The sequence below is a fragment of the Heterodontus francisci genome, chromosome 3 (assembly GCF_036365525.1).
Source record: "Heterodontus francisci isolate sHetFra1 chromosome 3, sHetFra1.hap1, whole genome shotgun sequence".
In the NCBI taxonomy this organism is placed as follows: Eukaryota; Metazoa; Chordata; class Chondrichthyes; order Heterodontiformes; family Heterodontidae; genus Heterodontus; species Heterodontus francisci.
The window spans coordinates 59081083-59091716 of NC_090373.1; positions in this window are offsets into that span (position 1 = coordinate 59081083).

A 10634-nucleotide genomic window follows, 5' to 3' on the forward strand; every position below is an offset into this window, starting at 1 on the left:
GCAGTGATTTACTTGTACTTCTTTCAATTTATTATACTGTATTCGTTGCTCACAATGAAGTCTCCTCTACATTGGGGAGACCAAATGCAGATGGGGTGACCACTTTGCGGAACACCTCTGCTCAGTCCAAAAACATGACCACGTGGGTCCGGTCGCTTGCCATTTCAACACTTCCCCATGCTCTCATGCCCACATTTCTGACTTGGGCCTGCTGCAGTGTTCCGGTGGACATCAACGCAAGCTTGAGGAACAGCACCTCATTTTCCAATTAGGCATGCTACAGCCTACTGGACTGAACATCGAGTTCATAATTTCAGAGCGTGACTGGCCCGTTTTGATTTTTATTTTATTTTATTTGGGTCCATCTTATTTTGTTTTTTACCATGTGCCTGCCTACTGGTTTTTTCATGTTTCTGTTTTTGGCTAGGCCTGCTCATTATTCTGTCATTAACACTCCCTCTGCACTAATGCTTTGTCTTTCATCACACCATTAGCACACTCTCTTTGCCTTTGCCCCAAGATCTCCTTGTCAGTTAATCTCTCCGGCCCTCTGTCCTATCACACACCTTCCCTTTTGTTATCTTTTCCCCTACCCCTGCTTTATTTGCTTAAAATCTATCACATTTCTAACCTTTGCCAGTTGTGATGAAATGTCACTGACCTGAAACATTAACTCTGCTTCTGTCTCCATAGATGCTCCCAGACCTGCTGAGTATTTCCAGCACTTAGTTTTTATTTCAGATTTCCAGCATCTGCAGTATTTTGCTTTTATTACAGAGGCGAGGATATGTAGAGAGGGCAATTAAGAGATTAAGGTCCAGGCAACTGAAGACATGACCATCAATGGTGGAGCGATTAAAATCGGGGTTGCTCAAGTTGCCAGAATTAAAGGAGCGCAGGTATCTCGGAGAGTTGAGGGGCTGGAGGAGATTACAAAAATAGGGAGGGGCAAGGCCATGGAGGGATTTGAAAGGAAGGATGAGAATTTTAAAATCAAGTCGTTGCTTGACTGGGAGCTAATGTAGGTCGGCAAGCACAGGGGTGATAGATGAACGGGACTTGGTGCGAGTTAAGACACAGGTCGCAGAGTTTAGGACGACCTCAAATTTACAGAGCGTAGAATGTGGCAGACCAGCCAGGAGTGTGTTGGAATAGTCATGTCTAGAGGTAACAAAGACATGAATGAGGGTTTCAGCAGCGCATCAGCTGAGATGGGCAAAATCGGGAGATGTTACGGGGTGGAAATGGTCAGTCTTAGTGATGCAGCAAATATGAAGTTGTGAGCTCATCTTGGGGTCAAATGTGACATCAGGGTTGCGAGCAGACTGGTTTAATTTCAGACTTTTGCAAGGGAGAGGGCTGGAGTCAGTAGTTCGGGGATGGAGTTTGGAGTGGGGACCTAAAACGATGGCTTCAGTCTTAGAGTCATAGTCATAGAGTTATACAGCACAGAAACAGGCCCTTCGGCCCATCATGTCTGTGCCGGCCATCAGGCACCTAACTATTCTAATCCCATTTTCCAGCACTTGGCCCGTAGCCTTGTATGCTATGGCGTTTCAAGTGCTCATCTAAATACTTCTTAAATGTTGTGAGGGTTCCTGCCTCTACCACCACTTCAGGCAGTGCATTCCAGATTCCAACCACCCTCAGTGAAAATTGTTTTCCTCAAATCCCCTCTAAACCTCCTGCCCCTTACCTTCAATCTATGCCCCCTGGTTATTGACCCTTCCGCTAAGGGAAAGAATTTCTTACTATCTAACCTATCAATACCCCTCATAATTTTGTATACCTCAATCAGGTCCCCCCTCAGCCTTCTCTGCTCTAAGAAAAACAACCCTAGCCTTTTCAGTCTCTCTTCATAGCTGAAATGCTCCAGCCCAGGCTACATCAAAGTGAATCTCCACTGCACCCTCTCCAGTGCAATCACATCCTTCCTATAGTGTGGTGCCTAGAACTGTACACAGTACTCCAGCTGTGGCCTAACTAGTGTTTTATACAGCTCCATCATAACCTCCCTGCTCTTATTTTCTATGCCTCGGCTAATAAAGGTAAATATCCCATCCGTTTTCCTAACCACCTTATCTACCTGTACTGCTGCCTTCAGTGATCTATGGACAAGTGCACCAAGGTCCCTCTGACCCTCTGTACTTCCTAAGGTCCTACCATCCATTGTATATTCCCTTGCCTTGTTAGTCCTCCCAAAATGCATCACCTCACACTTCTCAGGATTAAATTCCATTTGCCACTTCTCCGTCCATCTTACCAGCCCATCTATATCGTCCTGTAATCTAAGGCTTTCCTCCTCACTATTTACGACACCACCAATTTTCGTGTCATCTGCGAACTCAATGATCATACCTCCTATATTCAAGTCTAAATCATTAATGTACACGACAAAGAGCAAGGGTCCCAGCACCAATCCCTGTGGTACACCACAGGTCACAGGCTTCCAATCACAAAAACAACCCTCAACCATTACCCTCTGCCTCCTGCCACTCAGCCAGTTTTGGATCCAATTTGCCAAATTGCCCTGGATCCCATGGGTTCTTACCTTCTTAACCAATCTCCCATGCGGGACCTTATAAAAGCTTTACTGAAGTCCTTGTAGACTACATCAACTGCTTTACCCTCATCTACACATTTAGTCACTGCCTCGAAAAATTCAATCAAGTTAGACACGATCTCCCCCTGACAAAGCCATGCTGACTATCCCTGATTAATCCCTGCCTCTCCAAGTGGAGATTAATCATGTCCCTCAGAATTTTTTCCAATAGTTTCCCAACCACTGATGTTAGACTCACCGGCCGGTAATTACCTGGTTTATCCCTGCTACCCTTCTTGAATAATGGTACCACATTTGCTGTCCTCCAATCCTCTGGTACCTCTCCTGTGGCCAGAGAGGATCGGGAAATTTGTGTCAGAGCCCCTGCTATCTCCTTCCTTGCCTCACATAACAGCCTGGGATGCATCTCATCTGGGCCTGGGGATTTATCCACTTTTAAGCCTGCTAAAACTGCTAATACTTCCTCCCTTTCAATGCTAATATGTTCAAGTATATCACAATTCCCCTGCCTGATCTCTATACCTACATCATTCTTCTCCATAGTGAACACAGATGAAAAGTAATCATTTAAAACCTCACCTATGTCCTCCGGCTCCACACACAGATTGCCACTTTGGTCCCTAATGGGCCCTACTCTTTCCCTGGTTATCCTCTTGTCCTTAATATACTTATAAAATGCCTTAGGATTTTCCTTTATCTTGCCCGCCAGTGTTTTTTCATGTCCCCTCTTCGCTCTCCTAACTAGTTTTTTAAGTACCCCCCTACACTTTCTATACTCCTGTAGTGCCTCCGCTGTTTTCAGCGCTCTGAATCTGCCATTAGCCTCCTTTTTTTCCTGATTCAATCCTCTATATCCCTTGACATCCAGGGTTCCCTGGACTTGTTGGCCCTACCCTTCACCTTAACGGGTACATGTTGGCTCTGAACTCTCACTGTTTCCTCTTTGAATGACTCCCACTGGTCTGATGTAGACTTTCCTTCAAGTAGCTGCTCCCAGTCCACTGGCCAGATCCTGTTTTATCATATTGAAATCGGCCTTCCCCCAACTCAGTACCTTTATTTCCGGTCCATCTTTGTCCTTTTCCATAACTACCTTAAATCTTACAGAGTTAGGATCACTATCCCCGAAATGCACCCCCACTGACACTTCTACCACTTGTCAGGCTTCATTCCCTAGGATTAGGTCCATTACTGCCCCTTCTCTTGTAGGACTTTCTACGTACTGGCTCAAAAAGCTCTCCTGTATGCATTTTAAGAATTCCGCCCCCTTTAAGCCTTTTGCACTAAGACTATCCCAGTTGATATTGGGGAAGTTGAAATCCCCCACTATTATTACCCTATTATTTTTACACCTCTCTGAGATTTGCTTACATATCTGCTCCTCTATCTCTCCCTGACTTTGGAGGCCTGTAGTACACTCCCAGCCAAGTGATTGCCCCCTTTTTTGTTTTTAAGTTCTACCCATATGGCCTCATTTGAAGAACCTACTAAGATATCATCCCTCCTTACTGCAGTAATTGACTCCTTGATCAACAGTGCAATGCCACCTCCTCTTTTATCCCCTCCCCTGTCACGCCTGAAGATTCTATATCCTGGAATATTGGGCTGCCAGTCCTGTCCCTCCCTCAACCATGTCTCCGTTAGCAATAATATCATAATCCCATGTGCTAATCAATGCCCTCTTCCCAATATTTAATGCAGCAGGCTGTTATGATCTGGAATACACTGCCAGAAAGGATGCTGGAAGCAGAGTCAATAATGTTCAAAGATATATGCTTGAAGGAGAAAAATTTACAGGATTCTGGGGGAAAGGGTAGAGGAGTGGGAAAATTGTGTAGCTCTACCGAAAGAGCCGCCACAGGCAGGTTGGCTGAAAGAGCACAGAAGGAGGCCAATCAGTCTGTCAATTTCTAAATAGATAAAGAAGCTGATGCTCAGCCATTGAATCAGAGATTAGAAGAGGTAAACAAAAGCAAACGTGCTAACTTTGGTTGAACATATTCCTGGAGGTTTCATCACATGACCTCTTGCCTAGAACTGCTCTGACCCCCCAAGGTTGCCAGCTTGCTTTGATCATGTGATATTTCACCACATGACTGTGCTCATGTGACATTTGCCCACTCAACCTCAGTTGTGTTTCCAATTATCACCTAGCCTCAAATAAAATATTTTAGCTTTTGTTTTATAGTGGGATGAATAACATAATTTATAAGTCACAAAAAATAGGAAAATTTAAGAGCAAGTAATGTTTTTTATTTTTGTTTTGGTATCGCATACCACAGTTCAGTTCGAATATTGAATTTCTGTAAAATTTGAAACCTAATAGCTTCATGTGTGATGCAAGAAAAGGATTGGAACAAACACTGGTTTTCCAAAATAATATATCAGATAAGGCTTCATTTGCTGTGGACATGTAATAGCTGCTTTAATTCAGACTCTTTGGATCCCACATTCAGTATAAGCGACATCCCTGGAGAATAATTACTATAATATGCTCACTTCAATCAGGAGACCCTCTAGTTTCAATTAATAATATGCAAGTACAAATTATTACTTTCCCCCTTTAGAATTTTGAGGTAATGATAACCATCTCCAAAAATGAATTTGGTTGACATGCAAAAAGATTTTAAAAATTGAATAATTATGTCATACAATACTAATTTAAAAAAAAAGAAAACAGTGGAGAGAAGGTGGGTTATCCCAACACTGAAACCATAATGAAAACCACTACACTCATTAACTATCTACAAGTCCAAATAATTTGGAGGTTTCTTGAACTTTGAGATACCTTTGAGTAGGTTTGACAGTGGGTGTGGTGGGACAAATATCAGAAGCAGAAGATGGTAACTTCCCAGCTTTAATTTCAATACCCCGTTGAGTGTCACAACTTTCTTCAGAGACCATCCTGGAAAGTTCACACCAGAATCAGGAGAACAAGCAACATCCTGGGAGGTGGTTGATTGGAACACATGGGAATAGGTGAAATAACTGAAATTTTTTGGAGAGTTGTAACAGTTACTTGCTTAGATGAAATAAGAACAGAAAGTGCTGGAAATACTCAGCAGGTCTGGCAGCATCTGTGGAGAGAGAAGCAAAGTTAACGTTTCAGGTCTATGACCTTTCATCAGAACTGGAGCATATCCAAATGACCTGCAACTGGAATCTCAAGGGCAATTCTCAAAATTTCAGTATGGTAGCAAGGAGGGACAACAATTTGATGAACTAAAGCCCAATCCTCATCAGTGGGCCACTGGGGAGACTTTCTCATGAAAATGTCATGCTTAACATAATAACACTCAGGGACCTTTTCAGCTTCTGCCTCGGAATATGCCGTCTGAGACAAGTTCCTTAAGTCAGGATCTGCCTGTTGTGCCTCAATCAAAGAGGAACTGCTAAACAATTCACCATTGTTAGCCTTGCAGCCTTTACCACCCAACATCTCTATCCAAATCCTTGAAAACATTTTCAGCCAACCAAACACCTGAATTGTCCTCCACAACAACTGAATCCTTCTCATCTTGTTTAACCCTATGAGCCTGGGATCTAGTCACAGCGCAATCCGGGAATATTCCAGGAAATTCATCCTCCAAAATATCAGTTTCAGCAACCGTAACCAGCTTTTCTGAAACTACTGAAGACACCACACCTTAGAATCTTAGAATGTCTACAGCACAGAAGGAGGCCATTTGGCCCATCATGTCTGTGCCAGCTCTCTGCAAGAGCATCTCATCTAGTCCCACTCCCTGGCCTTTTCCCCGTAGCTCTGCAAATTTTCTCTCTTCAAATAATTGTCCAATTCTCTTCAGAAGGCCACAATTGAATCTGCCTCCAACACACTTTCAGGCACAGCATTCCAGATCCGAACCACTTGCTGCACAAAACAAAATTCTCGTCGCCTCTGGTTCTTTTCCCAATCGCCTTAAATTAACGCCTGGTTCTGGATCCTTCTGCCAATGGGAACAGTTTCTCCCGATCTACTCTATTCAGAGCCCTCATGATTTTGAACACCCCTATCAAATCTCCAAGGAGAACAGGTGCAGCTTCTCCAATCTCCCCAATCCCTGGAACCATTCTTGTGAATCTTTTCTGCCACACTCTCTGAAGCCTTAATATCCTTCCTAAAGTATTGTGCCCAGAACAGGACACAATACTCCAGTTGAGGCTGAACCAGTGATCCATACAGGTTCATCATAAGTTCCTTGTTCTTGTACTCTATGCCTCTATTATAAATCCCATGATTCCATATGCTTTATTACCTGCTTTTTCAACCTGCCCTGCAACCTTCAATGATTTGTGTATATATATCCCAGGTCCCTCTGCTCCTGTGCCCCCTTTAGAACTGTAGCCTTTTAATTTATATTGCCTAAGGCACCATAGAAATTCTAGTTCTTTCATTCTTATATCTTTTACAGGCCCCCTCACTATGAAACTTCCTACTGCTGTGTGATCAGCAAGTTTTGAGATTATATCCCCTTTATCCAAATCCAAATGATCCTCTTAGACAAAGAACTAAAGTGGTCCCTGCAGTGACCCCTTTCTTAGGGCACTTACCAGACCATAATGAATTCTCTCTGCAGTTTCGGTCAGCAGCAATAACGCTATGTATTATGACCAATGAGAGAAGATGTTGGTTGGGAAATCTCAAAAGCTGCTCCTGACCTACTGTTTACGTTGCAGCAGCAGCTCCAAGGAATTTCCCAGCCATTCTAAATAATCCAGACAAAAATACCAAACCGTCACAAAGTCCTTCAGATTTTTGAACTTTTCAAGTAGGTCTCCAGATTCCCGTCTCCCAAGTTGGAAACACCAGTTTCCACTCAATGGCAATTTCCCTTCAATCCGAACCTCACCGATACAGTCTCTACCAACTGCGCCCCCTTCTGGAATTTCCGTGGTTTTGCTCGCCACTGTCCTGAGTGTAGCTTTACTGGTCCCACCTTACATAATTCTAAGAAACAACAGTAGCAACTTGTTTTTTTCCCCCCAAGGGTTAGCTCCCAGAAAAATAGTTCAGTTCAGCAGCTCTGGGAAACTTTTTAAAATAACACCCAACTTTGCAGCTTGTGCTGTCTCTTTAAACAACCACTCTTCCAGCTTTGCAGCTGGCTTCTTGTGAAACTCATACCTAAGCTCTAATTACACGCTTACAGTAAAAATAAAACCCTGATTTTTCTCCTTAACTACACTTACATATAATTGTTTCCTCTGATTTTTGTATTTTCCTTGATTTTTCTCAGTTACAGGACTGTTTGTCTAACCTGGGTGTGACTCCCAGAACCTGGAAACCTTTAGTTTCAATTTAAAATCAGGGACTGACTCCAAAAAAGATAAACACAAGCTGTCTAGAACTCAGTCTATACATGAAGACTCCATCACAGTGTAAACATTTGAAATGGCTTCAAATTTTCACGGATGTTTTCCATTGATCTTGAGAACTGGCAAACGGATTCCGAATTCAACAACACAGCAATTTTCTGGAACTTTTCCTCACATATTTTCCATGGCATAATAGTTACCGCAATCCTGGTGTTCAACTCAAATGTAGACCGACACCACAATTTTGCTTTACCCTTTTCTTGTTACAGAATATGTAGGAAGATGTGTCTCATATTCATCCATATCACCTTGTGATATGGGTTATTCCTCAAATTCCTTGTTAGTAATGACATAATGGACACCAGAATTTTGTCTTTTCTTGGGGCTGACTTTTCTTCCCACGGACTCCAATCTAGGGGTACCTGCTGGTTTCTGCCAACGCTTAGCTAAATGGCCTGATTCTGTGCAGTTATGGTATTCGACCTTCTTTAAAAAAAAATCCACCTGGTATGAATGAATATTTTTACCACACTTCCAGCACCCCAACTGCTATTTTGAGAGATCTGGCAAATGTGAATTTGTCTCCATGTCAACATTTTCTTCAAACCACATACAAAGAGTTTTCTTACTGTGTCACTGAGAAATCTACCAAAGGCACAGAGCCATTTACTGAGAAGTTTTCATCATCCCTTTGTCTTCTCTAGTTAAACTTGAACCTTCTGCATTAGTGAGTAGCATTCGGGCTCAGATGTTCTTCAAACACTTGGACAACAACAACAACAACTTGCATTTATATTGTGCCTTTAACATACAGACAAAAAATGACACTGAGCCAAAGAAGGAAACTTTAGAACAGGTAACCAAAAGCTTGGTCAAAGAGATAGGTTTTAAGGAGTACAGAGTGGTAAAGATGTTTAGGGAGGGACTATTGACTCCACATTCCTTTTTTTTATAGCATTACGGACAGATGGTAAGGCGTGTGGGTGATTGCCACTATTCACCTCCGAAATGACAGCAATCATGTTTTAAAAATAATGAGTTAGTCCTCAAGTGTTTTTTTAGGGTCAAATAAACAGACGAATGACAGGTTTCCCGTATGTTTCTACACAATTCCAGAAATGGTCACAATCTCACTCACACATTCACAAGAATTGAGAGAGATAGAGACAAAAAGTGGTTTAAAGTTCAAAGTGTGGTAGGTGTTTGTGGTTTACAGTAAACCTGTTGAATTTTCTTAGGAGGACAGTATCTTTTAAAGGTGTAGCCTGGATGTTTGTAGTCTTGAACTTGTTGAAGTGTTGTAGATTTCTGATGGTTAAGACTTCAGACTGGAGGTGGTGGTCATTTTCAGTTCTCTGCTACAGTTGAAGTGGAGAATTAGCAGCAGGACTTCTTGCTTGGCTGGATCTCTTTCCACAGCAACTGGCTGGACTGCTTTCTGTGATGTTGGCTTAATCTCCCTTCTCTCTCCAGAGGGCTACCTTTTAAGGTAAAAATCCATCACATTAGAGTTTCTGTTAGAGACACATGGCTTTCTCCACTGGTGTGACCACACAATGGACCAGGATGTGGAATCCATGGCTATCTATTGATGTCTGGAGGAGTACCATTCTGCTATGATGTAGATACTTTACACGTATTCATTCTGGTTTTATCTGTGAGTCCATCTGTCTCCACAATCCGTTGATAGTTAATTCATGTAACTAGAAATCATCAATATGCAATCGTGCTGCTTTCAATTTCAAAAGGGTTCTCCCCAGAGCCATTTCAGATGAGGTTAATGAATTTCCTCTTTCCAGACAAGTTTGTTTATTTCCTGTAAAGGAGCAGTCACGTGACCGCAACTCCATTTTGACTGTGGTACCAGTGTCCATGTTCTTGTGCTTTTGTTTAACTGTTGTCTTTTTACATTTATAATTCTTCCACTTCATTGTTTATTTCATCACGGCTCCTTCCATGCATGGCAATAGGCTGGTCAGGAGCAATCAGATTCTTCATGTGTATGTTGCACATAGGAACATAGGAACCTAGGAGCAGGAGTAGGCCATTCAGCCCATCGAGCCTGCCCTGCCATTCAATATGATCATGGTTCATCTTCCACTTCAATACCTTTTTCCCACACTATCCTCATATCCCCTTATGTCATTTGTATTTAGAAATCTGTCATCCTCAAAAAATGCCAACAGGTTCACCAACATGATTTCCCATTTATAAATTCATGTAAACTATGCCCAATCAGATCATTATTATCCAAGTGTCCCTTTATCACATCCTTTAGAATAGATTCTAGCATTTTCCCAATAATGGATGTAAGGCTAACAGGTCTGTAATTCCCTGTTTTCTTTCTCTCTCCCTTCTTAAATAGTGGAGCGACATTTGCTAACTTCCAATCTGCAAGAACTGCTCCAGAATTTTGGAAGATGATCATCAGTGCAGTTCAACACTCTGGGATGTGGAATATCAGGTCCTGGGCACTTATCAACCTTCAGCCCCATTAATTTCTCCAATACAACTTTCTTACTAATACTAATTTCCTTCAATTTATCATTGTCCCTAATCCCTTGGATCACTAATTCTGGGAGATTTCTTGTATCTTCCTCAGTGAAGACAGACACAAAGTAATCATTTAGCTTCTCTGCCATTTCTCTGTTCCCCATTATAAATTCTCCCGACTCTGCTTGTAATGGACCACATTTGTTTTAGCTAAACGTTTCCCTTTTACATATGTATAGAAGCTTTTACAGTCCATTTTTAT